The sequence below is a fragment of the Ambystoma mexicanum genome, chromosome 6p (genome assembly GCF_040938575.1).
Source record: "Ambystoma mexicanum isolate Mex_15411 chromosome 6p, UKY_AmexF1_1, whole genome shotgun sequence".
NCBI classification, from domain to species: domain Eukaryota; kingdom Metazoa; phylum Chordata; class Amphibia; order Caudata; family Ambystomatidae; genus Ambystoma; species Ambystoma mexicanum.
In genome coordinates, this window is record NC_090935.1 from 104,920,759 (window position 1) to 104,945,911 (window position 25,153).

The 25,153-nt window shown below is 49.6% G+C and overlaps 1 protein-coding gene across 1 annotated transcript in view; it reads right to left on the reverse strand.

Annotated features, from left to right (window-relative positions):
* Window positions 1-25,153, reverse strand: part of LOC138511247 (receptor-type tyrosine-protein phosphatase kappa-like) — a 1,445,374-nt gene that overhangs the window by 808,683 nt on the left and 611,538 nt on the right. The window lies entirely within an intron of this gene.

Here is a 25,153-nt window from a genome sequence, read left to right on the forward strand (position 1 = left end):
TGCCAGGTGTACTTTCAGCGAGTTAAAAACCAACCCTGCATCCAGCAGGTGGAGCATGTATGTCACAACGTTGGAAGGAGTGCAATCAACCGGGTTGATTTGTTTATTCTGGCACCAGATAACGAATCTTTTCCACTTATCAAAGTAACAGTGCCTTGTATTTGGTTTCCTGGACTCCTTTAGAATGTCCATACACCTCTGTGGTAATTTGAGATGTCCAAACTCTATGACTTCAGGAGCCATGCTGCTAGGTTCATAGAGTGGGGTTCCTGATGCACTGTTTGACCCTGCTGCTGGGACAGTAGGTTGTACCAGGCTGGGAGTCTGATGGGTTCGCACACCGCCATCCTGCGTAGGTGTGGAAACCATGGTTGTCTCGCCCACATGGGAGCAACTAGGATGAGCGTCATCGATTCCTTGTTCATCTTGTACACCACCTTCCTGATGAGAGGAGTTGGTGGAAAAGCGTACGCAAACATCCCTGACCAGTTCATCCACAGGGCATTCCCTTGGGAGTCCGGTTGGGGGAACCTGGATGCAAATCCTGGGCATTGTTTGTTTTCGCTTGTGGCGAATAGGTCTATAGTGGGGAACCCCCACTGAGAGAAGAGATCTTCTACTACGTCTCTGTGAAGGACCCATTCGTGTTCTTCTGGGAGGGAGTCTCTGCTTAGAGCATCCGCTAGGGAATTGAGCTCCCCTGGAACATGTTGCGATGACAGGAAGATGTTCCGTCTGAGTGCCCATATCCATATTTTCTGGGCAAGCTTGGACAGATTTGGCGAACGAGTCCCCCCTTGCTTGTTCAGATAGAACATGGCTGTCGTGCTGTCCGTCCTGATCTGCACCGACAAGTTCAGTAGATGGGGCTCGAACGCCCTTAGCGCTCGGAATACTGCCAGAAGCTCTAGCAGATTGATGTGGTTCTTGGCTACTGAGTGAGACCAGAGACCCTGAGCTGTGTGGTGGAGATGGTGAGCTCCCCACCCAGTCAGGCATGCGTCTGTAGTCACCACTGCCCGTACTTCGGGATCGTAAAAGAGTTTTCCCCTTGCGAGATTCTCTCTTGTCCACCAGAGTAGGCTCTGTACTAGTGTTGGCGAAACGACCACTAGATCGTCCCACTGACCACTTGCCTGAGACCACTGTTTCGCCAACCATTCCTGCATGGGACGCATGCGCAGTCACGCGTGGGGGACCAGGTAAATGCATGACGCCATCATGCCCAGTAACCGCATAGCTTTGCGTACTGTTATCTGTTGACCTGACTGATAATGCGGAATTTGCAGAAGTATATTCCGAATTCTCTCTTCCGAAGGGAAGGTTAATCCTTTCTGAGTATCTAGGATAGCTCCTAGAAACTGTTTTGAGGTGCTTGGCACCAGACTTGACTTTTTCTCGTTGATGGAGAAGCCTAATTCGTGGAGGAGGTCGATAGTCCTCTGAATGTTTGACCTGCAAATTCCTGGGGTTTCCCCCGTTATGAGCCAGTCGTCCAGATAAGGGTACACCGGGATTGCTTCCCTGCGTAGGTGTGCAGCCGCCACCGCCAGTACCTTGGTGAATACCCTTGGTGCTGAAGCTATCCCGAAGGGCAGTACCTTGAATTGGTAGTGGCGACTGTCTACCTTGAAGCGCAAGTACTTTCTGTGCGCTGGGAGCATGGAAATATGAAAATAAGCATCTTTCATATCCAAGGTTGCCATGTAATCCCCCTTTTTTAGGAGGGGGATTACCTCTTGTAGCGTGGTCATACGGAATTTTTGGGGCTTGACATACTTGTTGGCAGGCCGTAAGTCCAATACTGGGCGCATTGTCAAATCTTTCTTTGGCACAAGGAAGTAAGTTGAATAGATACCCTTGTTTACCTGGTGTCCTGGGACGAGTTCTATCGCGTCCTTTTCTAGCAGAATGGCGATCTCCTCGAGAAGGATCCTTTGATGCTCTAGGGAGTGCACTCTTTGTCGTGGAGGATGATTCCGGGGACGCTGCAGTAGTTCTATACAATATCCTGCGGATACTGTTGACAGCACCCATCTGTCTGAGGTGATCCCTTCCCAAGCCTGGGTGAAGGTGGAAATGCGTCCCCCTACTGGGGTTGCGTGGCAAGGGACCCTGAACTGAGCGTCACTGTTTTGGTGGAGGCGTGCCCCCTCCCTTGTTGGGGCTGCCTCTGCCTCTTCCACGACCTCTCTTGTTACCCCTGCCGTAACTCTGGGTAGACTGCTGGTTGTTATTCCATTGTGTACCCTGTCCCTGGGCATAGTTGCCTCTTTGTGAATTTTGGCCGCGTGGGCGACGAAAATTATTGTTCCCCCTCTGGTTAGGGGGTTTGTTGGTAAGCTGGCCAAGGGATTTGAGAGTCTCATATTCATCTTTGGCATTTTTAAGTGCGTCTTCGACCGCTTTCCCAAACAATAGGTCGGGTTCCACTGGCTTGTCTATTAAAGAAGCCTGGGTCTCTGTCTTGAATCCCGACTGTCGTAACCACGCATGTCTCTTGATAACAGTACCTTCTGCTATCAATCTCCCTGCGTTGTCAGCGGCGTCGAAAGTTGCTTTTAAAATGCAACCAGACACGGCTCTCCCCTCTGCCGAGATCCGAGCCAGCTGGCCCTTTAACGGTTCTGGAGCAGAGGCAATGAGCGCCGCGACTTCTTCCCATTGATGGCAATTGTAACTAGCCAACAGGGTGGTGGAATTCGCAATCCTTGCTTGGTAGGCGGACGTTGAGGCTACCTTCCTGCCAAACCCGTAAAGTTTTTTGCTCTCCTTGTCGGGAGGAGCTTCTGATGAAGATAAGGGCGTGCCAGCCCTTTTTCTAGTGTTGGTCACCACTAGGGAATCTGGTTTAAGATGTCCCCTTATATACAGAGGGTCAGACTGGGCTGCCCGGAAAATCTTTTCAATTCTGGGGTTGACAGCTCTGGTGAGGTTAGGATTCACCAGGGAAGGATCTATTCTTCGTTGGATGGATTTGAGGATAGGGATGGTCTGAGCGACCGGTCTTCTCTCTCCTACAAACTCCTCCGCGAAGTCCCTTTCCTCCTGTACACCGTGGGTGTCGATGTGGAAGTGTTCCGCTGCTCGAGCGAGAACCTCGTTAAGGAGGGGCTGGTTATCAACTGGAGAGTCAGTAACTGGGGCTTCGCTTTGTACTGGGGAATCTACTCTGTACATTTCCTGCTCATCTTCTTCCTCCTCCAGGTCCTCATCTTCTGCATAGTAATCTGTCCCGGTTTGTTCTTCCATAATTTCTAACTCCTGGTCCTCTTCAGGGAAAACTTGTCCCTGGTAACTGGGGAGTGGAGTAGAATATGGAGTGGAGTAAGGCTGAACCTTGAAGGGTTCAGGTCTTTCGACCCGGGGCTTTTTACTTAGCGGGATAGGATCGGAGGAGCCTGAGGGTGTGGCCCCTTGAGGGTTATATGAAAGAAAGTGTTCTGGGTTCTTGTCATAAAAATCAGCCAAGGAAGACATCCTAGACATAACCCTGTCTATGTCTACAATGGACCATTCCCTGGAACAGGGTATTACTTTAGCAGGTGAAGATTTATGGGACTTTTCAAGGGTAGACTTGAGTTTACTTGTCTGCCTAGGGTGAGAGGATGGCTTTACAGGGGTGGAAGGCTGTGCTTTCCGCTGTTTCCCCCCCTCCCCGTGCGTGGAAAAATGTTTTCCCTGTCCCTTGGAGGCCCCAGAGACTTTCGACGCCTGGCGCCGAGGGTCTGGAGAGGTATCTGGGCGTGGGGCCTCACTGGTGTTAACCGCGGTCTCGGTATCTTGGAGCGCGGCCTGGGGGTGGAAGTCGTCTTCGTCTCCCGACGATCGAACTTCCGTTAATGTGTGTAGCGAGGCACTCTTGGCAAGAGTGGATGATTGCCTTGCGTCGTGAGGTGATCTCGATCGAGAGCGCCCAGAGGACACCGAGTCGGACCGTTCTTTTTGTGCCTCTTTCCGGGAAGTCGACGTCGTCGAGGTCCGGTTGGTCTTAGTGTGTTTAGTGTGTGCTAGGTGTGTAGCGCTTGCGTCGCCGGGGGTCTTCCCCATAGCCGCCCTGCCGGACGACCTTCCGAGGTCGGGGACCTGCGCTCGTCGGCTGTCTTTCGACGCCATAATGCCCTCGCCGTCCGAAAGTACGGCGTCGCTGCCATCGCTGAAGGCACCCTCCGCTGCCATGGCCTCCTGCCTGGCGTGGTGGGCCCAACGCTTTGTCGAACGGTCCTTAAGTGTCTTAGGTTTAAACCTACTACACGCTCTGCAGTTCGCTTCGGGGTGATCCCTCGGCAAGCAGAGATTGCACGTGGCGTGCCTGTCGACCCAAGGGTATTTGCGATTGCACTTGGGGCAGAATTGAAAAGGGGTACCCTCCATACGCACCTTAAGGCAGCGGGCTGCTAAGTGTAGGAATATATAAAATGTAACTATATATGTCAAGAGTGAAGAGTATGTACCACCCCCCACTCTCCCTACTTGTAAGGGCCGAGGCCAGCGGCCTACTAGGCCCGGGCCGAGGCCAGCGGCCTTCCGAGGCCCAGATCCGTCGTGCAGCAGTCGACGGTCGATGACTTCTCCAGCCGTCGTCGAGGTTGAGGGTCGACGTTGGGGTGGGGAAGGGAATGAATAAGAAGTATAATTATAATAACAGCAAAAGTATGGCTAAGGCCAGGGAACTCCGCAAGATGCTTCCGACCAGTATGGCGGAAAAAAACAATCTGAGGATCCTACACGCGTGAGGGATCTTGGGTACAGTGGACGTCACACTAGGGATAGTATTACTGGCACGCCTGTGTCGACGCCCATTTTCGACTTTCGAAAAACAAACTGTAATACTCCGCAGCTTCCACTAGATGTCGGCCTATGCACAGCATGTGATCTAAGCAGATTCCACAAGCCTCAGAAATATATATATATCTCGATGTATATCTCCCCCTGTCTCTCTTATGTTGTATCTTTCTCCCTCTCCCTCTCCCTCTCACACTCACTTCTCTCAATACCTCTTCTTCTATCTCTCACTTTCTCTGTCCCTCTACTTCTATCTCACTTTCTCTGTCCCTCTTCTTCCATCGCTCACTTCCCTTGTCTCTCATTGCCTCAATATCTTCCTGTATTTTCAAGGATGAAAGGTTTGTTTCCATTTCACTCTGTAGGTACAAACATGGCAGAAACAAGGGCCCTCAATGAAAATGCAGTGAATGTAGTTAGCAGTAAGGGAAATGTTAGTGCTTCTAGAGCATATTCATATGAGTGTGGCCTTTATTTTACAGCCATTGTGTTTTCAACTATATTACTATGCTTAGGACTATATTGGTCTGTGTCCTTTATTGTAGGAAGCATAAAAGAAGGGGGGAAGAGGGTAACACTGGTGCAAGAGGGAACCACTTAGTATTGGATGGGTTGAAACCTATATTGGCCCATAAAGTTTCCACAAATCTTACCTCTTTGCACAAAAATCGAACAATGAAAGCCCCACAGGTTGAATACCCAATACTGAATGCTGATGAAAATGTGCTTAATGTTTACAATGAAGATGATTTACTTTCTGATGTATTAGTGTTGCCCAATGCTAGCCCACAAACAACCTTTTAACCTACCTCAAGCAGCAATTACATGCACTTTAAGCCTCAAACCTCCACCCCGCGCACCCATCCTACCACACAGTATTGGCAAGATAATCATGGTCAAATTGATAAAATTATTTTAGGCATTTTTCCTATTCGTTATCAGAGACTAATGATGTTACATAATGAGCAAGGGGGGAGGAGCAGATGAAAAAGGGGGGCGGAACAGAAAATATATGATGCATACCATGGCCTGGGGTTGGATGCAGTAGAAGACCCCCATCACCCAGATCAGTCAAACAAGTGGTACTTTGACATGAGCACCATGGGTAAACAAGCAACTAACGAAAGTTAGTTGCTTCCCTGATACCTCACGCATCAGGAACACCCAAGGTTTTGATACCCCAGGAAACCCCCATAGCGGATGCCCAATGTCTCATTCATCTAGCACTTTGTAGAATTCGAAGTACCTTCTAAGCACACACAGTAGTATTGCAACTGCTTCAGAATAAGAAAACCTGTCACAGCAAGCCTCAAGGAGTATTGTGCATAAAAGAAAAATGTTTTGTCATAAAAGGGACAATGTTCGCGGAAAACAGATGGCAAGAGGAAACAGTGATGTGTAAGGCGGAAGCAGTGCAGGAACTGTCAGACGAAAAATTCCAATGGATTGAGAAAACATGCACTCAGGTCTGGTCTCAGCACATTGCCAAGCTGACATGGGTAACAGCTCTCAAAAAGCCAATCAAGATCCAACGTGAAGTGCAATATGAACTTTGTCTCCACGGAGAAGGAAAGGTGCCCATGGAATCAAACAAACATTGCAACACTTATGCTCCCTGACATGAAGAGAGGAACGGCTGCCCTAATGGACAATTACTGGGTATGCGCAAACAGGCGTACTTGCTCCTCCCCACGTCATGGAGAGGTGCTGTCATGATGCCTACCCCCGGGGACCCAGACCACATCCAGCAACCCCGGAAGCAGGCATCAAGTTATCCTAAGCAAGCCCAACAACCCCTGCTAGGGGCTATTTGGGTCCAGTCCTGGAGCCATGGAGAGTCAGTCCTGGCGCCATAGGCGCCAGGCTCATAGATTAAAACTAACCTGATGCAGACCTTGCTGCAAACTTACCTGATGCAGACCATGCTGCAAGAGCTCCAAGCCAAAAGAGGCCTGGAAGGGACTACTTTACTTAGGGACTATATTTTTACTCGGGCGGGGCAGGGGAGGAATACTTACCTGGGACTACTTTGGAGGCTATTTAAACCACGCCCGAAGAGCAGCACACGCTTTGCGTTATTCTGCATCCAGCAGCGTAACGCTCACCGTGCCTGCAAGTCTGCATCCAGCCTTCTGCCACGCCCGCCTCGAGTTTGGAGCTCCTAGAAAAAGGGAGAAAGAAGGAGAAAAGGTTAGAACAAGAGCAATACTTTTAATCCTTACCTGAATTCCCGATCCATCGTGCCTTTGAGCTGGAAGAAAGAAGTTATTTTATGTGTGTCGCCTCGCCTGCTGCAGCGCCGCGCTGAACTCACCGGCCATCGCAGCATCTTCACATTCCACTGCATCCTCCTGCATGTTCCCGCCGCACTCCGACACCTAAGGAGAAGACAAGCACAGCAAGGTGAGCCAAGGGAATACACAGAGGAATATTAGTTACCCCCCATAGACTTACCTGATTTTACCACCGGGGGTACTATTCCTCTTCACGGGTCGGCGCAGCTTCCATTGCATCTTCGCCGAACCCCAGCCCCTAAGGGGAAACAAAAGGACAGCAAGATGAAACAAAGGGACTAACAAGGGGAACCCTCCTCACCACAATAGACTTACCTGATTTTACCGCCGGAGGTATTATTCCCCAAGACTTCATACTTTCTCTCAGTGCCTGAATAAGGAAGAAAGCAACAGGTTACATATTGAAATTATTTTATCGAACTGTGTTGGAAAATACAAATCCTTACCAGAATACTACCGGTTGCCAGGAGGAACTCTTCATTAGGGTCAAGCTGCAATCTGCAAGGAATCGGACAAGAGTGGAAGTCAGGCATTTGAACTCTTACGAACTTTATACTTACAGCGTCTTGCCGGGAATCTCAGAGTCAATATTGTTCTGGAACTCACCAATTCCTTCGAGCCAGTGAAGCAACTGGTTATGAACGCGCCCCTGCGCTCAATGCAGGATGGAGAGCTCATCTTTTCAAACCATCAGGTGAGACTATAAGAGGGGACATCAAAGGTGATCTGTGGAGAGAACAGCGGGATTGGGGGGATTTACGCTCAACTCCACGGGTGGTTAATTCCCTTTCTCCATTTGCAGAAGAATATTCCTACGGGCCAAGCAAACGAAGCTAGGTGGGCCAGTCCAGTCCGTCATCTCGGCCCTACACGTCACATTGGTGGAGACTGCAGCTGTCCCGTTCCGATCGACGCCTCTGTGGGAGCCAGGTGAGCGTAACAGGTACTTGTGACTGGCCACGATGCATTCGGCCCTGATGGCTATTCCGGAGAGTCATGTCCAGGGGGAGAGGGTGCTCACTGGAATGCCTCCAGCACCCTAGTCAACAACCCAAGAACCCTCCCAACATATGATGTGCTGTCAGAGGACAAGCTACAAGACAGAGTGTCACGCAAAAGAAGGGCATCAAACTACATCTCTAATGACGCTTCTGAACTTTTAGCACAGATACCCTACCAATTTAAACTCTTTAATTCAACAGAGAAATGTTTTGCAGCACTTATACCAAGCATCCAGGCATGAGCAAACGCCAAGTGGCTGCAAATAGTCAGGTGGGAGCTGATCCAGTTAGCAAATGACACTGAAGAAGGGTTCAACGTCATAAAGGTGGAACTCAGAGCCCTGCGGTTGATGACCATGCAAAATAGGTATGTGCTGGACCTTCTCAGGGCAATGGAAGGCGGTGTTTGCCGAAAAATAGAGAGTGCATGTTGCACATTTGTATCTTCTGAAGATGCTGATAATGGGACGTTATCACATGTAATAACAGCGATGCATAACCTCGGAGAAAGGATGAAAAAGGAAGGCGGAGTGCAGCAAAGTGATTGGTTTGACACGATTTTTGACTGCGTACCATCCTGGTTTGGGACTGCACTGAAGCTCCTGGTACCCATTACAGTAATGTTGCTGCTGATTTTTTTTGTGCCAGGTAATAGTTTGAAGCTGTGCAAAATCTATGCCCAGCAGTGCAATGATGATGGTGAAGATGGGCAGCCCAACAAAGGTACCTCATGATATGAAAGATGCCCAGGTTCAAACAGGGGAAAACACAGAGACCAAGTATCGCATGACGGCAGTGTACAACACAGGGAACAGGGTGGATAACTTATATCACACCACCATCAAAGAACCTCATGAATTAGAATGGTACAAGGGAGTGCGGGTAGACTTAGAGGGGGATTGTGGGTGCATATACATGACCTGCATTCCTGATGAATATGCGAGAAGAGGTTAAAGTCTGAGATCTGTCTGTAGGGCTTGGATGCCAATAAAGGGAACTCCAGGATGGGATGAAGCTGTGATGGAGGCAGAAGAACGTAGGTGTACTAATAACCAAGGTTATTTGTTACTTTAGGAGTAACGAAATGGGGGAATGTAAGGGAGGAAGGGTCTTTTAGCCCCCCTGTACATACTGCACGGAATAAGTCTATTTGCTCATCCCATTGTGGGGAGACGTCCCCCTTGTCTTTCCCTGACAACAGTGGAAAGAAGCCATGGGGCGATACACTAAGACTCAATTTTGTGCCACATCTGACTCCATCTTTTTTACTAGGCCGCACAATGATCTCTACAAAGCCTTCTCTCCCCTCAACCAGCACCACGCACAGCCAGCCCTGAAACCCCCACCTCCTCCCCTTTCTGCACTGCTCCGGCCCTTTTCTCACAGAAGCCCAAGTACGAATTGTTGCAAAGAGAAACAGTATTTTTCCTCTTCCTCTGAGCGCATTGCCCTGTGTGTGACTGGGGCAAATCTTGATTTGTGTACTCATCTGTCTCCACAAACCTGCTCTTGCTCCCTCGACCCCCACTTTTAGAAATTACTGCCTGCACAACCTTCTGCCTCTCTGTTTTCCTGTCAAGTAGCAGTTGGTAAGACCCTACCCCACGGACCACCCTAGATTGCCCCCATATAACTAACCCAGCGTGATCAAATATTTTCCATGAACTAACACCTATTAATCCACTCGTTTGAACCATGAGGCACCTGGGAGCAAGGACCACCACACCCATGTCCCCCGCAAAAGCATGGGTTAAGAATGTGTATATATTTGCCCATGATTTACAGGCAACCCCGCATTCTGTTATAAGTTGTATGCTGTGCATTACTCTTAGCATGCCAATGATGATTGTATAGTTTAGATTAGCTAGAACAATCGCATCTTGTGGACTGAGCCTGACCTTCACCCCGTGTAGATGAGCCCAGCTGACCCACGTGCCCACAGACTGCCGAGATCAGAGCAAACAATTGGAGTCTGGCACTGTATACTGCAACATACTGGGCCATAGGGGCCCACCAATGAACGTGGACATTTTTACACTGTATTGCATGGTGTTTTCCGTGCATATAACTTACTGTTCATGTATCATTTGGCAGAGCGCTCTCAGAGTAGCAGAGTCCTCTGCGTGCATCATTTACCTGATAAAAACCTTTGTTTGTCTTGCAATCATTCTCCTGGTCTCATTCCCTACTGGGGTGTGTCCATTTATTCTGAGTTTGGGATATGCATTTTTAGGGAATGACCACCTCCACCGGTAAGAATAATCTCTTCCATTGCAAAGTCTCTATGGGTGAAACAGGTGGTGTTGGTTCGAAACAAATGGAACAGAAACAAACCAAATTGAAAATTGCCTTACTAAATGCACACTATTTAGATAAGGCAGATATCAATATCCATTATTATATACTGGATAAAGGTATAGATATTATGGTCATAACAGAGACTTGGTTGAAAGAGTCCAGCAAACCGGTCATCAGTTTAGCTACTCCCAAAGGCTTCAAATTCTATGGACAGAATAGAGATTCTGGGACTGGAGAAGGAGTGGCAGTTATAATTATAGAAGACCTATGCCTCTCCAGATCTACAGTTATCTCTGAGGGTCCAGTTATGAGATATTACATTTAAAAAATATCTATTTCCCAGTACATTGCACTAATGTTATCCTGCTATATCGTCCACCGAATGAGACACCTAATCTCGATGAGGAATTGGCAGGCATCCTACCTAAACTTAATACATTGAATTCCTCCACACTGTTGATGGGGGACTTCAACAGATGTAGAGGAAATGGGATGGATACAAAATCTTTGTTGCTTGAACAAACATTAAATAATATGGAAATTATAGTTCATAACTGTGAGCCTATGCATATTAAGGGCAATGTACTAGATTGGGTTGCTACTTGGAAGTTGCAGATCAGACCCATTATTACTGAACCGTACACTGCAGTCTGATATTGCGTTTTATGCCTAAAACTACTGGATCCCTGCCTCAACTCGTTCCTGCTTCCCTGATGCCCTTCTGCGCTTGAAAATCACTCTAATTTGCCATAACTTTACTTTAGTGCAAATACTAGAGCATTTGCCACGAGGCTTGAAGCCACTCCAAAATGGCCGCTTCCCATGTTTGCAAAACTCTCTATGCCTGAACAGCAACAACAGGCTAAGAATCCTCCTGCTTGGACAACGGCACCTTTATTCTGACCAATTGCGAGCCGGCAGGCTCAAGCCGGCCCGCACAACAAGGTACACAGAATAAGGCACCTTCCCTGTCGTGAGCCTGTCTGGAGCCTTTTCGGAGCCCAGGGCCACGCTGTCATGATTCCTGCCCCTCATGTCCCCAGCCCTCCAAGATGTCAGGCTGGAGCCAGGCTCCGATCACCTACATGGCCCTCAAGGGCCTCTCCATCCCTCCAAAGACCTCGCTTGTGGCACCAGACTCACTCACTCCCACAGGATAACATTGGGGATTTGACTTGTAGTGCATTGATGGGGACAAGATAGATGCCCCCACATATTTCGGGTCCCAGAACTACATGTGCAATCTAGTCTTTTGGGTGTGGTTCAGCCCAGAGACACCTGGGATACCCAGAGACTATTTAAGCCACACCCAGGCTGAGAAACATGCTTTGTGTTTTCTGCACCTGCAGCGTGACACTCACCGTGTTCGGATCGGTCTCCAGTAGGCCTGCATCTTTCTTCTGCGCTCAGCTCCTGCAAGAACAAGAACACCGTTAGGAACAGCCTTACCTTGCGGCGCTTCTGCCCATCATTCATCGCTCCTTCTGTTCTGCGGGCATCTTCGGCGGTGTCATTTCCATCCCGGCACGCCGGTTCATAATGAAAAGGGAAAAGAACAGAAAAAAGGCATTAGTAAGCATTCTTCAAATCTTCGCTTATTTTTAAATACTGTACAAGCTTCAAACGCTTACCTGAAACCCATCCGCTCTGGGGGAACTCTGTCTCCGGAACTTCTCATCCATCTGCAAGAGGGAAAAGACACTCCAGGTTAGGGTGGAAACATCTAGAGGCGCTGCATACCACGCTTACTCATCGCATTTGTTCTTCATAACCGGCATCCACGCTGAAAACGTTGCAGCACCTAAAAGACACAGGAAAAGAACTCAGTTCAATACAAATACGAAAGGGGTGCATCGCGCTCTCACTCACCTTCAGCGCTACTCATCTCAGCAGCACGCCGCCATCCCCGGACGCCGGCCATCATCTAAGGAAGGAAAGGAACGAAGTTAGAGAACTGTTCAAAAGACTCATTATACTTACCTGTCGGACTCTTGCCAGTGAAGGATCCTTTGAAGAATATCTCAGTAACATCCTTTCGGATAACCTCAAAAATACTTCACCAAGTCTTCTTCTAGGAGATTTTAACCTTGGTTACAAAGACCCCTCAGATCCCAATGCCACACAGATCAACGAGTCCATCGAGGAATTAGGCTTCGCCGAAAAGATAACAGGCGCCACCCACACTAAGGGCAGAACTCTTGATTGGATAGCGGAACACCATTGTGTAACGTCCATCAACGCCATAACCCCCTTGCCCTGGTCTGACCACCACCTGATCTCTTTCTCCCTTGAAGTCACAGCCCCCCATCATACCATCAGTTTAGCTCCTGCTATTCCTACAAGGAATAAAAAGAACATTACAGCTGACAAACCTATTCCTCTGATCATCCCAACCCTGAATTCTCTCCCTGACTCTGTAGACCCACTTACCTTGGTTGAAGAGTACAATAAGGTAATGTTATCTGCTTTGGATACCATAGCACCCTTGAAAATCAGAAAATGCAAACAGAAAAAACATGTCAACTCATGGTTCTCTCCCCATCTAAAAGCCATTAGACTTGAGAAACGTAAATGTGAACAGATATGGAGATCAAACCCTTCAGAAACTAACAAAAACAACCTTACTAAACTAGCTTCTCTATACAAAAAAGAAATAATCCTTGCTAAACAAGAATCCTACAACTTGCGTATCACCCAAGCTAACTCCAACACAAAAGAACTATTCACAATCATTAAAGAACTGTAAACACCTATCCAAGCCCCTGACACCTACAAAACCTGGTGCACCAGTATTCAGAGTGCCCTAGCTAATAAAATAACGACCTTATAGGCCAAAATTAACAATAAAAAAGAATCCCTCCTCCTCACCTCCAACTCCAACAATACCTGCGCCCTCGAACGCATTACCTCACACCTTGTCCGCACCACCTAAACCCCTCTTCAACTTTAAGAAAGTATCCACTCTAGAAGTTGAAAAAGTCATCCTAACTCTCAAACCTTCCAACTGCCACGGTGACCCTTGTCCTGCACAAATTATAAAGGATGCCGCAAGGGACCTTTCCCCTTTCATAACCAAAGGTATAAATGCCTCATTCTCTACCGGCACCGTTCCCAACAATTTGACACAGTCATGGGTCCTCCCACTTCTAAAAAAACAAACACTCGACCCTTCCATTCCCAGTCAGGTTTCAGACCACAACACGGAACGCAAACCGCACTGATCGACCTTAAAGGACTAATAGATACCCTGAGAGACAATGGTAACACAGCACTACTTCTGCTGCTCGACCTCTCAGCGGTGTTTGACCTGGTTGATCATAAGACTCTCTGCCACCACTAAGACTCGGCCACCCACTTCTCACAAGAAGCCATAGGCTGGATTCAATCCTTCTTAGATAATAGAACCATGCAGGTCTTCCACCTTCAGCAGCCGCAGACCCTATTCCTATCACGTGTGGGGTGCCTCAGGACTCATGTGTTTCGCCCACTCTGTACAACATCTTTACGAAGCCCCTTTTTGATGATCTAGATGTCATGCATATCAACTACACTAACAATGCAGATGATACACAGATCCTCATACCGTTGACGGGAGATTACGACAAGGATTTGGCCTTTGTGAACAGAGTATATCTCATCATCCAGGCATGGATGGCCTCTCATGGACTATACCTGAATGATGAAAAAACAGAACTCCTCATTTTGGGCACCACGGCGAACCTTAATAAATTAGGCCATCTCTACTCTAACTTCAGGATAGACAACAATAACATCCCAGTAGCCAAGGAAGTGAAAACTCTTGGCTTTTACCTAGATTCCACTCTCACATTCAAAAAACAAGTTAACTCCATGGCCTCGGCCACCGCCTACCCGTGCAAGCTAATTAGAGCACCAAAGCCATTCCTTACCCCCAACAACTGCATTACTATAGCAAGAGCTTTAGTATTATCGAAACTGGATTATTGCAACACCCTATACATAGACTGTAACAAATACATTACCAAAAAAATCCAGATCTTACAAAATAATGCCTTGAGAGCAGCCCTCAACATTCCCAAGAAAGTCCACATATCTGACTTTAGAAGAGCCAACAATTGGCGCTCCTCAAATCAGCCTCCCTAACTCATAAATGCTTACATATGGCCGCCCCCTAGAACCTTACTTCCAAATTCCGGAGACAATCTACTAACCGCCCTTCCAGAATACCCAATACCAACCTACTTCAAGTGCCTAGATTCAAACATATGAAGACTGGTGGTAGTAGCTTCCTGGTCAAAGCTGCCCAAAACTGGAATTCAGTCCCACCCTCTTTAAGAGAAGACATGTCCTACCCACGCTTCAGATGCAACCTCATCCAATGGATTAAGGAGCATGACATTTGACCCACTACCACACTGCCTTACCACTGCCCACTGCCACTACTGCATATAATTGTATGTATTGTATATAACTGTTGCTTGATGCTCTCTGTTATTATTTGTTCATTTGTATGATATAGGCCAGCACTGTTTATCAACTTTTGTATTGCAACGCACAGCAATGCAACCTAAGCTGAACAATCCTCTTTTCCTTCTTCTGCGCCCTAATACCCTTGGGTCTGGTGCACATTATAAATAAATAAACAAACAAACAAACACACATATGGTCAGATCATTTCCTACATGATGTTTTTAAGAGGATAAACTGTAAATTAATTTATGAAAGGTTTGTAATAAACCAAACATAATACATATTTGTTTAAAAACAATTATTTTTTTTACTAGGGAAGCAGGGTTTGATCTGCAAACCCCTCAAAAGCATTACTGATAGAAATTTGAAATAGGTAGGATCAGAAGACCTTAATTTATGTTTCAAGTATTATGGCAAATACCTCAGATCTGGACTCCCCAGATATCCTGGCAGCCGGGTATAACTGTGATTTGGAGGCAATGCTTAACAATGTAGCACCAATAAGGAAATAAATGGTGAGGGGCCAGCTGAATCATCACGATTGGTTCTCCTCAGAACTTATCAAAATCAAACAGGAAAAAAGGAAGGCAGAACAAAGCTGGAGCAAAAATAAGTCTCAAGAAAATAAGACTAGTTGGAAAAATATTGAGAAGCAATATACATATGGTATTTTTGAGGCAAAGAAATGTTATTTTAACGGTGGAATTGAAAATTCAAGAAACAATACTAAGAAATTGTTTGAGATTCTGAGAAGTTTGAAAAAGGTACAACTTACTCAGAATATTTTATTCCCTATGGCAGAGGATTGTACAAACATACAGCATGCATTCATTGATAAGGAACAAGTTACTTACCTGTAAATGTTGTTCTCCAGCATGGGTCTGGCATGGATTCACATGCTCATGAATATTCCCTGTCGTCAGGCTGGGAATCCTCGGTAAAGAATAAAATCAGTTTGTTTTGTTTCTGAACTGTCTTTCTACTAATAACCAATCACTGGTCTCTGGATCATACTGCCCCCAGCCAATAGCTACCCTCTACCTAAGCCCCTCCTCTGGCAGCCATCTTCAAATTTGGTAGCACGTAAAGTGGCAGTAGGACCAAGAGAAGAGCAGCAGAGGGGTTGGAGGCAGGGTACGCATGTGAATCCATGCCAGACCCATGCTGGAGAACAACAGTTGCAGGTAAGTAAGTTGTTCCTTCTCCAGCATGGGGGTCTGGCATGGATTCACATGCTCATGAATACAAGAATACAAAGCAGTACACACATGCACAACCACGGGAGGTGGCAAGGCTCAACATTAAGCATTTCAACAAACTCAACATTAAGCATCTCTTACCTCCTCACCAGGCTTACCTTCAAGCAAACAGGTTGCGCAGCACTGCCTGGCCGTCTCTGGACTCCTCCCTGGAATCCTGGTCGACGCAGTAGAATCTCGTTGAGGTGTGTGTCGACCTCCACGTAGCAGCCGTGCAGATGTCCAGCAAGGGTACACCAGATAGGAACGCCGTAGTAGCAGCGATAGCTCTGGTGGAATGGGCTCTAGGATGGCCGGGCAACTGTCGGTTTGCCAACCAGTGACAGTGCATGATGCAGCCAGAGAGCCATCTGGAAATGGAAGCCTTCGAGAGGGCCTTCCCTTGGTTCACAGGGCCAAAGTTCACAAACAGCTGTGATGTCTTCCGAAAACTCTTTGTGCGTTCCATGTAGAACTTCAGCGCTCTATCCACATCCAGCGAGTACAAAGTCCTCTCAGCCGGCGATGAAGGCGACGGGAAGAAAACAGGTAACACCAAGGGCTCGTTGAGATGGATGTCCGACGGCACCTTGGGCATGAAGGAGGGGTGTGTCCTCAGCACTACCCGTGTCTCGTGGAATGTCACATATGGAGGTTTACAGCAGAGGGCCTTGATCTCTCACACTCGTCATGCAGAGGTGATGGCCACAAGAAACGCTGTCTTCCATAATAGGAACTTCAACAGTGCCAAATGCAGAGGCTCTTATGGCGGACCCATGAGCTTGGTCAGAACCACGTTGAGCTCCCATGCCGGGGCTGGAGCCTTCACCGGCAGGAACGAGCGGAACAGTCCTCTCATGAACTCCTTCACCAGGCAATGAGACCACAGCGACGACCGCCCCGGAGTTCTGGTGTAGCGGGAGATCGCCGTCAGATGGATTTTGATGGAGGCATGAGCCAGCCCTGCCTTGGCCAGAGACAGTAAGTACGGCAGCACTTGAGGGGCCGTAATCCGCATAGGGTTGATCTTCTGTGCATGGCACCAGGCAGAGAACCTCTTCCATTTATGTCCATGGCACTTAAAAGTCGAGGTTGCCCTGGCCTTTGCAAGCACCTCCTTGCAGTCCGCCGGGATTTTGTACCCTCCGAACTCTAGTGCTGCAGGAGCCAGGCCTGCAGGTTCAGCGATCCTGGGTCGTGATGTGGGATGGCGCCTCCTTCCCTGGAGAGAAGAGCCGCGTCCGTCGGCAGTTTGACTGGGGGGGACGCTGACATGTCCAGAAGGTCCGGGAACCAAATCTTCCTCAGCCACGTTGGTGCGACGAGGATCCTCCTGCACCAGGACCGTCTGAGTTGACTGATGAGTCGCAGCAGCAACGGCAATGGTGGGAACGCATACAGGAAAAGGCCATCCCAGGGGAATGAGAATGCATCGCCCATGCTCCTCAGCTGGGGAAACCTGCTGGTGAACCTCTGGCACTTGGCATTCGTCACTGTCATGAATAAATTGATCTGGGGATTGCCCCATCGTTGGAATAGGAGATCCACTTGATCCTGCAGAAGCTCACACTGCTGGCAAGAGCGCAACTGCTGACTGATGGAAGGGTACCAGGAACATCCCTTGGGCAGTGGGCCTGTTCCACAGATCCTGAGCTTCCTTGGATAGGGCTGGGGATCTGGTGCCCCCCTGCTTCTGGATGTAGAACATCGTGGTGGTGTTGTCGGTGAAGACCCTTACGACCTTGCCCTTGAGGGACGGGAGAAAGGACCTGAGGGCCCAGAACACGGCCCGGATCTCCAGGACGTTGATGTGCGACCTCTCCTCTGGGAGCCAAAGGCCTCTTGCGTGGAGATCTCTGGTGTGCGCTCCCCATCCCTCCAGGGTGACGTCCTTGGTCACCGTTTCCTGATGCGCTGGGCTCTGGAAGTCCATGCCCGCCACGAGATGCGTGCGGGTGCCCCACCACAGGATCGCTTGACGGAAAGTCTCATTGAGGGAGATCCTGTCTTCGAAGCTGCCCGCCGCTTGCATCCAACGGGCGTTGAGGAACTCCTGCATTGGCTGAATCCGCAACCTGCACAAACGCGCAAGGTAGATGAACAACAACATCATGCCTAGCAGGGACTTGATGGGCCTCACCTTGGCCACTTTCGTGGTCAACAGCCGTTGTACCTTGGCCAGGATGGCCTTCGACCCCTCCTCCGATGCTGAAGCCAACCATGCCACTGTGTCGAGTCTGGCTCCATAGGAACAGGGCGTCTTGCGACGGTACCAAGTGGGACTTTGCGAAGTTGATTGAGAATCCCAGTTCTGTGAGCAGGTGGACGGTCTTCGCTGTGTGATCGACAGCGAGTTCGCTTGACTTTGTTTGGATGAGCCAATCGTCCAGGTCGGGGTATAAGTGGATCCCCTGCAGGCCCAGCCGCGCCGCCACTGGTGCCAGGCACTTGGTGAAGACCCTTGGCAGCGACTTCAACCCGAAGGGCAGGGCCTTGAACTGGTAGTGCCACCCTTGGACCACGAATTGTAGGAACTTTCGATGTCCTTTGTGTATGGGGATGTGGAAGTAGGCATCCTCCAAATCCGGTGATGACAGGAAGTCGCCTTCCTCCAGTTGCCCCAGCACGTGCTGAAGGGTGACCATCCAGAACTTCTGCGACTTGATGTATTTTTTGAGGCGGCGAAGGTCTAGGATGGGCTGCCAGGCGCCGGTCTTCTTTCAAACATGGAAGTACCGCGAGTATACTCCGGAGCCCCGGAGCCTCTTCGGGACGAGTTCTATCGTGCCCTTTTTTAGCATTGCACGTACCTCCAGAAGCAGCTGTGGCACGTGGTTTTCTTTCCTGGCCACAGGTGGGAAAAAGGGACACTTTCTTTGGAACTCCAGAGTGTGTCAGTGGGCCAGGGCATCTAGCACCCAGCGGTCGGTGGAGATGGACTCCCACACCTGACGAAATTCACCAGATGGCCTCCCACCGGGGAGCTCGGGTGGGGGCCCAATGTCACGGCTGGTTCAGTCTAGTTTCACCGAGGCCTTGTCACCTTGGCCTCCTTGGCGATGACGACAGTGTCCTCCGGTCTTGCTGCGGCCTCTGTAGGCTTCCTGCGATGAGGAGCGGGCTGCTTGGCGGTACGACGAGGAACTGCCGCCGAATCCTTTGGAGGCACCTTGAGACTTGCCTCCGGAGGCCCGAATGGACGGCCATCACTGATGTAGAGAACCCAAGGTCCGGGCCGTCTCAGAGTCCGCCTTAATAGCCTGCAGTGACTCGTCCACTGTCTTGCCAAACAGGTTATTCCAGTCGAAGGGCATGTCCAGTACCCTGGTCTGCACGTCCTGACGGAAATCAGTGGCCCGGAGCCCACCGCGCCGGTGGAGGCAAACGCTGTTGCCCATCTGGTGGAAGCCGGTGTCTGCGATGTCCGTGGCCACAGTGATGGCGTGGTCTGAAGCCACCTCGCCTTCCTGCAGGATTTCAAGGGCTTCCGCCCTCTTGTCATCTAGGAGGAAGTCCAGGAGGAAAGCAATCTTGAACCACAGCTCCCTGTCGTAGCGTGCCACATTCGCGAGGGCGTTGGCCGCCTTGATGGTCGTCGCTGCTGACGAGATGACCCGTCGTCCCATGGCGTCCAACTTCTTCCCCTCGCTGTCCGGTGGGGAAGTGGAAGTTGATACCGTCACCCCTGCCGATTTCTTCTTGGCCGCCGTGGAGACCACTGAATACGGGGATGGCTGTGCCCTGAGGCACACAGGCACGGAGTCTGGGACCCGGTACTTCTTCTCGTACCGGTCTCTCTTTGCAAGGTGTTAGGGAGAATTCTCATTTTATGGCTAATTTCCCTTACCTATAGAGTCCCCCAGCAGCTTTGCTGGATTTGAAGGGTTTATTTCTTTTTACCTGCTAAGAGTGAGACTCTTTTTCCCACTCTTAGGCATTTTCGCTATGTGTGTTCTAGGCTATTTTTGTGTTTAATGCCTATGGGATCTTTTCTCTCACCCATAGGCACCATCTTTATGCACATGTGTCCCACAGCACCCTCTGTGCCATGACTCAGGGGTGTCGTAGCGACCCCCAAACATAGACTCCATACCCTGGGACTGACTACTGTCTCCCAGGGCATGTAAAGTCCCCATTGACTTAACTAGTCGATTGTTATGAACTTAACCAGTACAGCCCATCTTAATATGGAAGTACTGGAAGGGGTTAATAGTTTTTCCCCTATGTTCATTTTCGAGAGGGTACCTTAAAGTCACCCTCTACAAAGTTTCTGGCTGGTGGCAGTGGTACTACCTTTTATATTCGACCGCAAATATTTCTCTATGGGATTTTCCCATTATTCGAGGCTACCACTTTTACTGACAGCCTCTAACATACCGCTGGTTTATTTTATTATTAACTTTACTCTGGTAGGTTTTATTTACCAGAACTTTGATAAAACTTCTTTCTCGAGTCTTACTCCATTTCCCTAACCCAGGTCGGGGATCCTTTGTTCGTCCTTTTGGCGGGCTTCTGCCAAGAAGCCCTCCTTTCGGCACCACTGAGTCTGGGGTGGGTCTGTTGTTTGGGAGGGGGAGTCGAACCCCCGGACAGAGTTGCCACAGCAATTCAGGTCGCACTCTAACCTGATAGGCTGGAGGGTCTCCCGCCAAGAAGACCACTCCACTGTGTGAGTGACAGCTAGGCTGTAGGAATGGGTCTCTTTCTGCATAAAAGCAGGGTCCTGAGGACTGGAAGAGCAAGACATTGCCACTGGAACTACGGAACCGAAGGGAAGAGAAGCCAGAGACATCTTCAGCATCTACACCACCGGTGAAGCCCTGCCGGGTCTTCCCACCACTTTTCTTCCACACAACGAGAGGAGATCTTCAGCGAAGGAGCCACCTTCCTTTGAGCTGGTGGGGTCAACCAGTTCACCTATCGCACCCTCGGACCTGCCTTGGTCGACTCTACAGTGCCCCGCATTTGAAGACCGGATAGCCAGGCAGCTATCGACCCGGACCGTGATTAAAAGGAGCGTACCTTTTAAACTTCGTTTGGCAGAACCACGGCTGGTTTCATCCCTGGGTAGTGCAGCGACTCGAACCTTCCTCCACAACGAGAACCTCTCATCCTCTGTTGAACCCCTCGACCTGCAGGAACTACCAGGAACATCCGCCACCGCAGGAGCCGCTTCTCCACGTTTAAGGTACATTGTTCCGCCAGGCCGCCCTTTCTCCGTGGTAGCCCTAAAGGTGTTTTAAATCCTTTAACTACTTGTGGGGTCGGCCACCCTCTCTCTTAACCTTGTCTTTTCCCTTGCATCTACCTCTTCAAAAGTTTTCTACTAAAGACTTGACTGCAGCTACAAGAACATTTTTGCTCCTAAGCTCTTGGTCCTGTACTACTGACTCTGCCTCAGGCCTATTGACTCTGGCTGATTTGTTAGATCTGCTCTCACTAGATTAGTTTTCAATGAGAAATGTGTTGATGCACCTAAATCTTCTAAACCCCTCTTCCTTCCTACTGTTTTAACTTGTGGAGTGTCATTTTGCTCAGTTTTCATTCACTTGTCTTTTGGTTAAAGTGTTACTGTGCATTACTTGTTCACAAAACTTCACGGAAGTGTTGCTAGGGGCTGTCTGAGGATATTTCGGTTTAACTTGTACTTTCCCTCCCTTTCGTTGAATTGGTAGACTGCCATTTGTAGTAGGTTAACACTGTGCCGTTTTGCTCAGTTTTCACTATACCGCAAACTTGTCTACAATTGAATAGGGAGTTGTATATGCTTTTCTTTTGACTAAACTTAACTTACTTTATTAACTGTGATATATGTGTTGACTTAGAAGTGTATAAAATAAAACTATATTTTCTTTTTAATACAAAACTTTGGTCAGTGTTTCCTTGCTCCATAGTACTGTACTACCTATTGTGTCAACCCTGAATACTGCTCATCTCCCTCTTGAGATAAGTCTGACTGCTCAGCCACAGCTACCAACTAAATGTTACGCTCACCTGGCTCCCACAGAGGCGTCGATCTGAACTGGACAGCTGCGGTCTCCACCAATGTGACGCGTAGGGCCGAGATGACGGACTGGACTGGCCCACCTAGCTTCGTTTGCTTGGCCCGTAGGAATATCCTTGTGCAAATGGAGAAAGGGAATTAACCACCCGTGGAGTCGAGTGTAAATTCCCCCCACCCCCGCTGTTCTCCCCACAGATCACCTTTGATGTCCCCTCCTATAGTCTCACCTGATGGTTTGAAAAGATGAGCTCTCCATCCTGCATTGAGCGCAGGGGTGCGTTGATAACCAGTTGCTTCACTGGCTCGAAGGAATCGGTGAGTTCCAGAACAATAATGACTCCGAAAAATATGTAGTTCGTAAGAGTTCACATGTCTGACTTTCACTCTTGTCCGATTCCTTGCAGTTTGCAGCTTGACCACAGCAAAGAGTTCCTAGTGGTAGCTGACGAAGTTCAGGTAAGGATTTGGCTTATCCTACACAGTTCAATAAATAAGGCCAGAATGTAAGCTGCCTGTTCCCTTATTCAGGTGTGGCGAAAAATATGTTCGAGGAATTATGCCTCCGGCGGTAAAATTAGGTAAGTCTATTGCAGTGAGAAGAGTTCCCCTTATTGTCCCGTTGCTTCACCTTGTCGTCCTTTTGTTCGCCTTAGGGGCCGGGGTGCGGCGAGGATGCAATGGAGACTGCGCCGACCCGTGAAGAGGAATAGTACCCCCGGCGGTAATCAGGTAAGTCTATGGGGGTAGGTACTATTACCTCTGTTTGTTTCCTTGGCTCACATTTGCTGTTCTTGAGTTCCCCTTAGGTGCCAGAATGCGGCGGAACGTGCAGAAGGATGCGGTGGATCGTGAGGATGCTGCGAGGGCCGGTGAGTTCAGCGCGGCGCTGCAGCAGGCGAGGCGGCGCGCGTAAATGCTTCTTTTTTCCAGTTCGAAGGTGCGGTGGATCCGGAATCCAGGTAAGGATCGAAGGTTTGCTCTTATTCTAACCTTTCTCCTTCTGTTCCTCCCTTTTTCTAGGAGCTGCAGACTCGAGGCGGGCGTGGCAGAAGACTGGATGCAGGCTTGCAGACACGGTGAGCGTTACGCTGCTGGATGCAGAATAACGCGAAGCGTGTGCTGCTCTTTGGACGTGGTTTAAATAGCCTCCAAAGTAGTCCCAGGTGAGTATTCTTCCCCAGCCACACCCAAGTAAAAAAATAGTCCCTAGGTAAAATAGTCCCTTCCAAGCCTCATTTGGCTTGGAGCTCTGCAGCATGGTCTGCACCAGGTAAGCTTGCAGCATGGCCTGCATCAGGTAAGTTTACTCTATGAGCCTGGCGCCTATGGCACCAGGACTGACCCTCCATATGAGCCTGGCGCCATAGGCGCCAGGACCGCACCCAAACAGCCCCTAACAGGGGCTTTTGGGCTTGCTCAAAACAACTTGATGCCTGCTTCCGGGGTTGCTGGAACTGGTCTGGTTCCCCGGGGGTTGTCATCATGACACTAAATCTTTGTGGTACAGACTGATACCAAAGGGGATTTATTGCTCTCACCTGTAGTCCTAATCTGGGGTAGTGCCCCCTAAGGGTACTGCCCTGGATTCTGCCCAACACAAGGGCCGTGGACGGGTTCTTCATAAGGGACAATCCTTCATCACAGATGTCGTCCAGTAATGGAACTGAGAGGACGATCTTCCTCTTGGCCTCCTGTCGTGGTAGAGGAACCCTTCCTTCTTCTGCTCTTCAGGGCATCACTGGATCTGGCGATCATGGCGTGAAAGGAGCCAAATTTCATCGGGAGGAGAGGCCTGGGTAGGGGGTGATGGGAGATCTGTCCCGTCATCACCACTGTCATCGGTCGTCCCCATCACCGTCTCATCCCTTGGTGGAGGGGATGGAGGTGAAGGATGGAAGGGTGGGGGAGGATGGACTTGTCTCCGCTTGTTTGGAGGACTCCCCGAAGGTCCAGGCGCCGCTGGATCGTCCACCGGACGTAAGGCTAGCCTCGTCCCTATCTTGGTGCACAGTGTTTGCAGTGCCAGCAAAATGTCATCCTGCCTGCCTGTCCGTCGGAGGTCGTGTTGGTTGCGACAGGAGCACAGGGAGCGCATGGTGTCCGGTTCTTCGTCGAGTTACCGCTCTTCGTCGGCTCCACCCTCGCTCTCCACGTCCGCCTCGTCGGGATCCTTCCTGCGGGCCCTCTCCTCGAACATCTTGTCCAGGGCTTCCTTGATGGCAGGCAGTTCATCCTCGGAAGAGGTATCTGAGTTTGTTAGGACTACCTGCTCCCCCCTCTTTCTCATCCCGGGGTTTCACAGGGGTCTTTTCGATAGGCAGGAAAGATGATTCACTCCGGGATGGCAGGGAAACTCTAGGCCTGGAGGTTGTCGCCACTGGGGTCGCCTCCGCAGGCTTCGCCAGGGCCACCACAACTCCCTCAATCGAGGCCTTAGCCGGGTGAATCTGGGCCTTTGCAACCTTGGGCACGTCTGAGGCCTTCACCGTGGGGGGAGGGTCACCGCCTCGCTCCCCCTTGGCTTTCTCTGTCGGGACCTGCCGGGACTTCTCCCGAAGCTTACCCGGGTTCTCCGACTTCCTTTTCACTGAGCCGGAGCGTTGGCTCGTGGTTGACGGCATCAGTGACATTGCGCCCTGCCTGGCAGTCGAGAAGCCTGAACTAACGGTGAGCCCGGTGCCCGCGGACTCGTGGTGCTTTGCCTTCTGTTGGGCCCCGGTCGCTGGAGCGCCCTCAAGGGTCTTAGAAGACTGCTCAGACTTCTTCTTCTCACCTGCTGCTGGGCTCTTCCCTCCAGCCAGTTAGTGAGCTGAGTAAGACGGTCCTTCATTGTACGGACGGTCATGTTCTCACAGAACACATAGTCCTTCTCCACGTGCGACTTGTTGGCGTGAAGGCAGTAGAGGCACCAGGAGTGCTCATCTTCCTTGAAGACATTCTGTAATCCACATCCTGGGCAGATCCTAAACAGCTTGGATCCAACGGGCGTTTTGTCTCCTTTTTCCTGGGCCTTGTCCACACGGGGTAGGACACAAACATCTTCCGGAAATCCTCCAAGAAGTGAAACTCAACGAACAATCGCCC